The sequence below is a fragment of the Lepisosteus platostomus genome, unplaced genomic scaffold (genome assembly GCF_059453375.1).
Source record: "Lepisosteus platostomus isolate fLepPlt1 unplaced genomic scaffold, fLepPlt1.hap1 Scaffold_30_H1, whole genome shotgun sequence".
Lineage (NCBI taxonomy): Eukaryota > Metazoa > Chordata > Actinopteri > Semionotiformes > Lepisosteidae > Lepisosteus > Lepisosteus platostomus.
The window spans coordinates 763,863-773,649 of NW_028291658.1; the positions used below are offsets into that span (position 1 = coordinate 763,863).

At 42.8% G+C, this 9,787-nt stretch overlaps 2 non-coding genes across 2 annotated transcripts; one reads left to right on the forward strand and one right to left on the reverse strand.

Annotated features, from left to right (window-relative positions):
- Nucleotides 1-3,913: 3,913 nt before the first annotated feature.
- On the forward strand, nt 3,914-3,986 carry trnar-ucg (transfer RNA arginine (anticodon UCG)). Its single transcript has one exon. It is a non-coding gene; the product is annotated as a tRNA-Arg (tRNA).
- A 1,554-nt stretch (nt 3,987-5,540) lies between these two features.
- trnas-uga (transfer RNA serine (anticodon UGA)) lies at nt 5,541-5,622 on the reverse strand. Its single transcript has one exon. It is a non-coding gene; the product is annotated as a tRNA-Ser (tRNA).
- Nucleotides 5,623-9,787: the final 4,165 nt, after the last annotated feature.

The following is a 9,787-nucleotide window of genomic DNA, read 5'->3' on the forward strand; positions in this document are numbered from 1 at the left end:
ATCGCTTGCGTCAGGCGTTGTACCTGATCAATTTAAGGTAGCGGTTGTTAGACCGCTCTTAAGAAGTCAAATTTGGATCAACAAGTTCTTAACAACTACAGGCCTGTCTCAAAGGTCCCATTTCAATCTAAAAGTCTTGGGAGAATAGTTGTTGCCCAACGTCAATCATATCTGGATTCAAATAATATACTTGAGAAATTTTAGTCTGGTTTCTGAAACTGCATTAACAAGAGTCGTAAATGATATTCTCTTAGCTACTGATGCAGGGAATGCAACAGTGCTTGTGCTTTGCTTCTAGATCTTAGAGCTGCCTTTGACACGGTTGACCTCTCTGTTTTGTTACACAGGCTTGAGTTTGAGGTTGGCTTATCTGGAACCGTCCTTCAGTGGTTTACTTCACATTTTACTCATCGTTTTCATTATGTTCAAATATCTAATAATTGTACTGCTTCATCAATGTCACCAGTTCAATTTGGGGTACCAGAAGATCAGTGCTGGGACCAATATTGCTCTCTCTCTCTACATGCTGCTGCTAGGTAGGATAATATGAAAAAATAATATGAACTTTCATTCATATGCTGATGACACTCAAATAAACATTTTGTTTACACCAAACGACAACTCTTCTATTATCAGTTTAGTTAAATGCATTAAGGAAGGAAATACTTGGATGTGTGAAAACTTTTTGTTACTCAACTCTGAGAAAAATGAGGATCTGTTGATCGGAGGCAACAATACTGATAGGACTACTATAACTTCAGCACTTAACTCAGAGGATTTAAACATCTGCCTCAAAGAGACAGCACGTAACCTTGTTGTGAAAGGCGCTATATAGAAATACATTGATTTGAATTGAATTGACAATGTAAAATGTTGTGTGTGTTGTTTGTTAAACAAGACTGTCTTTATTTATCAAAAAATAAAAGGAATTTGCTAGGAATGCAAACGTTAGGTTGCGCTTCTTCATGCTGCATCGTCGGCATGAGTGGAGCTTTTTAAACGTCTGTACTTACTGTGCCCCATAAGAAATCGATTGTCCCCATTCAAAAGAGATTGTGCGATGTCCTGCAGTGTTCGCAAAGCAAACCTTTGACAGTTTGAAAAGAGGAATTTATTCTGCTTCCTGTGCGTGCAGTAGTTACAAAGTTGAACGTCTTTACACGATCTGCTGCAGTTTTCAGTGGGCGGGCTTTGTCAGAGGGTTTGGAAAAACGCACTGTGTTTCGGCTCGGGAAACATCATGAGAAGTGTCCTGCATGTTTTCTGTGTATAGCTGTCTTTTAACGCATACAGAATTCATTCGAAATCATTGATTTCTCCAATTAACAAGGTTCCCTTAAAGGATGAGTCAAAGTAACGTCTAATCGGATTAGTTTCCTTAGAGCTGGTTCAGAGTTTGCTCAAGAGTTTACCTTTCACAGATGCGCAAAGAAAAATGTTGGGGGTGCACGCTTCAAGGTGCCTTACAGCTGTAGGGAGTGATTCGAGACGATTTGTGGCGTGTGCTCGTTCCCATATACCGTACGCCCCGGGGTGCAGTGCTAAGATGAAGTACAATACCGCTTGGGCACGTAACGGCGTTACACGCAAGTGCGGGACGTGAGGCTTTTCGTTTGTTCATTTTGTTTTGCTCTGCTTTGCTTTGTTTCGTGGTCAAGAGGCGTAAGGTAAGTCGTAATCCAGGGAGAACACTGGTGGCAAACAGTCCGAGGTGAGAGGCGAGGTCCAAAGTCGAAAAGGCAGAAGGGGAGTCCAATATCCAGAATAAACGAGGTAATGGAAAAAACGCCAGGTAGAGCTCTCAAGGAGTAGACTCAATACCAGCGGGAAGCAAGTAAAGATGGTAAAAATAGCACTGCGTACCGCACGGTGGAGTGTGTGCAGGTGGGTTAACTCGTGCGGCGGCGTTTGTTAATAATCACCCGCTGCTGGTGCTGTTTAGATTGCTTAAGAGTTGGTCTTAACTGCCTGGCGGTCATGACAAGCTCCTCTTTAAGCTGTGGTTTAGTTTTGCATTCATGTGTTTCTAGAGCAGTTATTTATGGGGGTGGGTGGGTCCTTCACAGAGGCTCAGGACAAATCCCCTGCATGAAAGTCTACTGTGTGCGTTCAGACAGTCACAGGTCAAGAGCCAGGCAGGAGGACAATGGACAGATGAGCCAACGAACTAAAAATAAAAGAACAGATATGAAAAAGCCACCATCTTTTTCTTTTTGACATTTTCCGACTTTCATGCAAGCCAGGACAAAGTTGCTCGTAGCTACTTGTGGATTCAAATACTCTATCGAGTGCTTTGATGAGTTTTTGCAATTTGATTGTCGTCCTGTCAGCCTGTTTCTGTTTTTTTTTTTCAATCTAGGGATGGAAAGTATGAGGGAAATGATGGAGCAATCAATAACCGCTCCGGAAAAATGGCAGAAAGAAATGGTCCGTCACTAAGGACATTGTGAAGCAGAGGAGTGACATCACCACAAAGGCGACACATTCTGCTGATGGTTTTGGTGAATAATGATTGAGGCGCGTTAAGAGAAAGGTAGCTGCGTCAGCATGCTTAGGCTGCAAAGGATAAAGCAAAGGTTTACTCCATGCTGAAAAGAGAAGAAAAGAAGCACAACGTTTCGACTGTGGAGCCTTCTGCACCATCTTCTTTAGCGATGGTGATGATGTTTACATTGGAAAAACTGAGACACGCATACTGGAGGGGCTTGAACCACCAACTTTTCAGCACCACAGAGTCTGACAGTCTTTTGTGCACCCTACATTTGCAGGTTTATGGTCAAAGAAAACAATCACTTGCGCTTCTTGCAGCCGGCAATCTTTTTCCACTGACAACCAAGAAATGGATTTCATCTTTCACAAGCTGTATGGATTTCTTCAAAAACAAGTTATTCCAGAAAGGAAATGAATTCCTGCATTAAACTGAACCAAGCTGTACATGTTTGTCTGAAATGATACATTCGGCACAACAAGACACGGAGAGAGGCACCGCTGGTATTCAGACCCAGGATCGCCTGCTTACTAGGCGGGCACTTTAAGCCACTAGGGAACAGCGCCAGCGGAGCACCGCACTTTTACAGACACTTGGACACATCTGCGTTCGGTGTGCACTTAACCTGCTCTCTGAGCCCGTTGCCTCCGTCCCATTTAATAGCAGAACTGACGCCAAGAGAAATGATGAGAAATGGCATTTATCGGGCACTTTTCATGTCCAAGGAGCTCAATGCCCTTGACACCTCCCCAAGGCGACAGAGCTGTGCATTCTTTGGCGACACCATTTTTTCTTTTGTTTAATTTCTATACTTATTGATAGAATAAAAACGATATGTCATGTACTGTAAGGGAAATGTCTCTTTTCATGGGGAAAGCTAGCACCAGCAAATGTTGTGTTTAGAAGAAGTGATTTAACATGACACGTGACCTAATTTACCGGAGCAAAAGCTCACCCAGCAAGCCCTGCTTTACTTCTACAGGAGAGAAGTACTGTAGAGTCTGCAAGATGTTCAGCTGGGTAGCTACGTCAGCATGCCTCGGCTGCAAAGGAACAAGTACTAGGTTTATTGCATGCTGAAAAGAGAAGAACGGAAACACAGCGTTTCGACTGTGAGGTCTTCTCACACCTGTAAAAGGCTCCATGGTTTTCTTTCTTCTCTTTTCAACATGGAATACACCTATTGTCTGCAAGATGTGACAATTTCATGGTGTTTTGGAAGAAAACCTTTTTTCTTTGAATTCAAAATCAATCGGAATTTCAGCACGACACATCAACACTTTTTCTGTTTTAAGGAGATGATATTTTAAACCTGATAAAAATAGTAGGAAACACAAGTTTCTTGCTGTGAAAATTTAGATGGGGAAGTGTACTACTAGTAGCAGTGTAGAGCTCTCTGTGATGGAGTGCAAGCGCATGTTCTATGGGCCAGTGGCGTAATGGATAACGCATCTGACTTCGGATCAGAAGATTGTAGGTTCGAGTCCTGCCTGGCTCGTGAGGCTTTTAAACCTCTCAGGTTCCTCGGTAACAGGTTGCCGTCATGTATATGAACTATAGAAAAGCATTTGCCACAACCCGTAAATTAGCACGCAAGTGCGGGCTGGTGAACACAGAACTGTATGGAGATCATCTCCAGCTCCGAGCTCAATTGCAATGAAAAAACATGCAGAACAGAACTGGAGAGCAGCTGAATTTGTGCTCAGTAGGGTGGGGAGGACTCAGCATTGCTATTGTTCTAATTGGCATGAACTGCAGGGGATCTGAATCAGAACATGTCAGTTAGTTCGATCATTGCGTCAGTATGTAGGCCACGTTAATACAGAATTATTACTTTGTCTGTCTCGTCTTTGTATATAGCTGAATGTCCCTGACAATTTCATGTTAGTTTTTAAGAACGACATTGGTGCTAATATATACATATATAGCATATAAGGAACACGTAAAAGTTTAGTCCATGCTGAAAAGATAAGAAAACCGCCACAACGTTTCATCTTGGAATAAATCTTTACTTGTTGTTTTGCAGCCTACCCATTCTGACCTAACTACTCCCTTGAAATTCCCTAACAGATAAGGGTACGTAACAGCTCATGCGATGCTCAGTTGCAATTTGTCCCAAAACAAACAAGAACAGCAGCTGAGGGTTTGAGTTTGAACATGCACTGTATTAAAGCAGCTTTTATTTCCATTGATAAATGCTAGATATTCCTACAGAGATTCTCCAGGTGAGTAAGCGATTCCTGTTTCTGTTTCTATTTCTGTTTCATATATATATACAGTATATATATGTTACATGTGTCTCTGCAATAGTATAAATGTGTTATACACTATCAGGGGCTGCTTTTTTGTGCACCTCATCTACAACAAGGGGTTTTTTTTCATTTATGTTTGTGGACCTTCACCATTTGAGGAAGTGAGTTAGATAAGAAAGTTACAGGTGTGGTGAGCAATGACTGACAAAGGCACGTACTGCGTATTCCTTACAGAAGTGTAAGCAATTTGTTCTAAAAAACACCGGCTAAAGTCCAACATCGTGAGCAATCTTATTACTTAAACAGAATTAACATCAATAAACTGTAAGGTGCTGGTACATGCGAGTAGATTTGATCTTCTATTAAACAAAAATGCAATTACAGCTCTAAAAAGGTCAACCTAGACTTCTGTAACAGATCTGTTCAGGTCATCGCTGTTTCTCTGACCTTGTGAGTCTTTGGAATTTTAAAAGTGTATTTTGCTTGCCTTTCATGTGGTCTGTGTACAAGTCACTGTGGCGTATGCGGTCCTACACAGCCTTGCTATAGACGTGACGAGCCTCCACTATGTTGCAATGGAGAACAGGTTCAGTACGGAGCTGTCGAGAAAATTCAGCTGGAAAGCTCGTTGCAGAAAAGCATCGTTATCTGTGTCCAGCGGCAAAGCGTCCATCGTGGGTGCTGAAGAATCGATTTCACAGGCTGCGGGTCCAGGCGATTTAGAGTGTTAAAGGTCCCAGCGAAAACGAAACGGCGCTGGTCCTTTTACACGCACGCACGCAACCAAATGCAAAGGACGCCGTAGTCGGCAGGATTTGAACCTGCGCGGGGAGACCCCAACGGATTTCAAGTCCGTCACCTTAACCACTCGGCCACGACTACAGCGAGCGCCGCGGCCGCTGCCTTCTTGCTACAATCGAACAGGGAGTGCGAGGCGGCGGCGGCAGCGGAGGCAACTTTTTTCAAGTTCGCTCTCCGTTTAAGAAACCTTTTACGCCATGCAAGCACACACACACACACCTCAGAGGACTTAAGGGTGGCTTCAAGTTGGAATGATAAAGTCTCCCCGTTCGGACATGAAAACAGAACGTTCTTAGACAGAAAGCAATCAACAACGGAGACATGTGGACGACGATTTTAGTCACTGCAGTTTGAATAGCATTTTTACTCCAGTTACAGGAGATGCACCAATGGCCCTTGACCTACGCTCTTACCAATGCCTTGAACATTCAAACAAAACAGCCCTCAAGTCCTGCGGTTTAACATAACGCTGTTACGTGTCGAGGCAGTATTTGACTCCGTCCTACCGTTGAGACACGGGGCGTACAGATGCAGCTATTCAAAACAAGCGGGCGATACCACATTATTTTTCGGTGCGCTTTACGCAGTCTACCACGAGTTACCGTAAATTCTCCTATAAAACCGCAATTAAAATAATAGTATCCGGAATTTCTGCAAGGTGGAGCTAATAAAGCTCAACCTCTCATGTTTGAGCTGTCGCCATCAAAGTCTTTAACGAAGATATTACTAATAGTATTAATAATGAATGACCTTGGACAAGCTGTAAACTCAAAGTAGTGCCCTGGTCCACATTCTTTTTTTCATTGACCGTCTTTGTAAAAGTAACACCACAGCATTTCGCAATCACGCATTTGTTTCCAATCATGCAAAGTACAGTAATTTTTGAGAATCTCCGATTCACCATGCCTTTCACATGCTCATAAAAGAGATTGATTTAGGAACATAAACATATTACTGTTTGCAAACTGTACTGTATACAGTATGTATATGTACATGTATATTTAATGTCTTTACTGTGCCCGTTTAAGCATTGAATATTAATATGGAATTTTACCACTGAAGGGAAATCTTAGTACCTGAGCATAAAAAGAATAGGAGCATACTGTAACACGTGTGAAGGCCATAAACAATATTAATTTTGGAACTTAAACATACAGTATATGGCTGGTCTCGGTACTTTAAAGAAAACATACACACCAGTATTCCATTTCTCCCTAAACATTTTAAGCATCGAAGTCTTTAACTAACGTGATACTTGAGTCAACAAGCTCCGGTACAAGAATTTGATTAAAAGGGAATATAATATGGAATCGCGTATTTAAAGAAATTAATAACGATATAATTATACTCATGTACCGCAACACAAGAATTGTTACATATTGTTTTGTAGGGCTTTTTCGACACTCTTTGTGTGATCTTGCTGGTGGTGCTGTGGGTTAGCTTCCTGGCTCCCACATCACATGTTGTGTGTTTGAATCCTGCTGGAGCTGTTACTTTTTTTTTTAATAAACATTTTTTTAAAAAAATACAATGTTTCCCTGGCTCAGAGATTAAATAAAACTTCACTCGCACCAAACAAATTTATATTTCTAATTATCACAACATGATCAAATTTAAGTCATTTTAATAACAATGAATAGTCACCTAGGCGTTACAATATAAACATTTATTTAAAACCCATAAATAAAGCTGATACTGTTTAGACTTTTAATTATTTAAAACTGTATTACAGCAGCACAATGCACAATGCAACGTAATAATAATAATAATAATAATCATAATAATAATTGCTTACATTTATATAGCGCTTTTCTGGACACTCCACTCAAAGTGCTTTACAGGCAATGGGGACTCCCCACCAATGTGCAGCATCCACACATAAATCGCTATCTTTGTCTTCCGTGTAATAATGTTCACCTCTCTGTCCAGCAATTTAACAATAGTAATAATAATGAACTTTATTGTATATGGCGCCTTAAAAGCCAGCTCCTCAAAGCGCTTTACAGGATAAAAACAATAACAACAATACTGTTAGGCTGGGCAAACGATTTTTTTTAAAGAAATACAAAATGAGATATAATGATGTGTTCCGGCTTAGACATTAATGAAGAGTATAACACGTGGGTGGCCAGCGGGAGTGCTGGCTGTGACGGATTAAACCGGTTTCACAGGTATTTTCACAGTAGAAGGGGACCAGATTTCCAGCGAAAGACACCTTCCCCCCTACAAAACCAAGGAAGTACAGTACTTACTAGTTAAGAAAGCTAGGCTCCTCAACGAAATCGCTTTAACATGCTAATGCGATGGTGTAACAGTCCGGGCGTGGCAAGCTTCTAATGTCAACCCGACTATGGCGAAAGGAACCCTTCTTTTATTGGAAGAAAATGAACATATTCTAGTCCTAAATGAATTAATAGCAAACATGGTTTACATAAAAGACATTTTTCCAAGAAAGTTTAGCCTTTGTCACTAATGAAACCACTAAATAAAGACATAAATAAAGAAATCCCCTGGTGCAACATTCACAGGTTAGACAGGAGGTTCAGCTGGATGCTGAGACTACTGCGCTGTGGACACACCTGATCCCAGATGCCGATTCCCTCTGCTGTGACCCAGGGAACCTGCAGTCAGGTAACATTATTTCTCACAACTACCAGGTAGTGAGTGAGATTGACCTGATTGTTCCTGCCTCAACGGCAGGGTTGCCAATACACCCAGTCCCCCAGAAGGGACAGGGAATGAAAGCCGAGCCGGTTTTCTTACAGCCACCAGCTCAGTTTGTCAGTCTGAGTCTGACCAACAGTGGTTCAGCACCAACCACTGGAGCTGGATGGGCAAGCCACCCGACTGTTAGTGCAGAACATGGAAAAGGGGGGTGTCAGAATCCCCGCCTGCACTGACATGGGCCTGGTGGGTGATGGTGAGTTCAAAGACAGTGAACTAGCTATCCCAGTGCTGGGGCAGCTCCCTGAACCCCTAGAGAGGGAAGGGGGGAGCGAGCAGGTGTCCTACACCCACGCCCAGCGAACGATTGTAAACATGCCGATAGAGGGATTCCTCAATCAGGAAGTGTGCAGGGTGGACCTGAACAGTGAGAATGGAGTAACAATCCCAGATCCCTCAGGTGCTCCAGATGACCACTAAGCCAAGGGTCAGGCATGCTCCACCGCTGCACCACCCCCTGCAGGGTTCCTAGAGCACAGGCATGAACAAATCGAAAAAGCAGATGTCCTGGAAATGGAGGAGCAGCATCAGCAGCTGCGTCAGATCTCCTCAGATTTCCAGGATGTTGGTGCCCAAGATGCCACATGGCATACTGAGAAAGAGACCATGTACATGCTGCGCCAACTTAGAAAGGCAACAGTCACTCAGAAGGAGATGACTGGGATCAGCCACCCGAAAAGACTTTTGGGAGGACTGATTGCTGCCGCCACTGTTGTGTGTTTGCTATTTCTGATAGGTTTGCGTGCTACTGGCCCCAAGGAGGCCATAGTACAGCATGGTAACTTGACACTGTACGGTCTGGAACCAGACAACATAAAACCAAACTTGAGGTCGTGGATGCCTTCAGGTGCCACACTATTGAATTGGAGAGAAATCCAAGAAACAGTAAGCCCTCAGGAGGTACAGGTAGTTAGTTTGCTTTAATGGAACAAACCTCCAAACCACCCTGGCAGGTGCCCAACACAGGTCTCATGGTTCATCAGGGGGGCTGGGAACAGGAACCGGTGTTATTGTAACACTGCTGCTGGGAAGCTGGATCATGACTGACAATGTACTCTGAATGCTGTACTCTTACATCAAGATGTACTCCGGGTAGCACAAATGAGTCAAAGGTAGCATGTCAAAAGAAAGGAAGTTACTTCTTCCCCAAATATCTGCCTACAGAGGTATCAGATACTGACAGTGAACTTCCTGATTTGTAATGCCTAGACTGAGATGATGTCTCCTACCGTGTTTATACATACTCCAGATGTTATTCATCCTGTATGTTCCCAATGCTGGTTCCGGTATGAATTCTCCAGGAGAAATGTGGACATTTAAGGTTAATGTTCTAATGACAGGGGACATCACTTAACTCTGTTTTGTTTTGAAGGCAACAACGCCTCAGGACCTCGTGACCTTCAAAAAGGGGGTATTTGTAGAGGCAATGCTTGTTAATAAGACAGAAATAAGTGTTGCTGTGCTTTCCCAAATGAGGCCCCATCTCTCTCTTCATCTCTGTGGTGCAGCCACAGAGAAACTA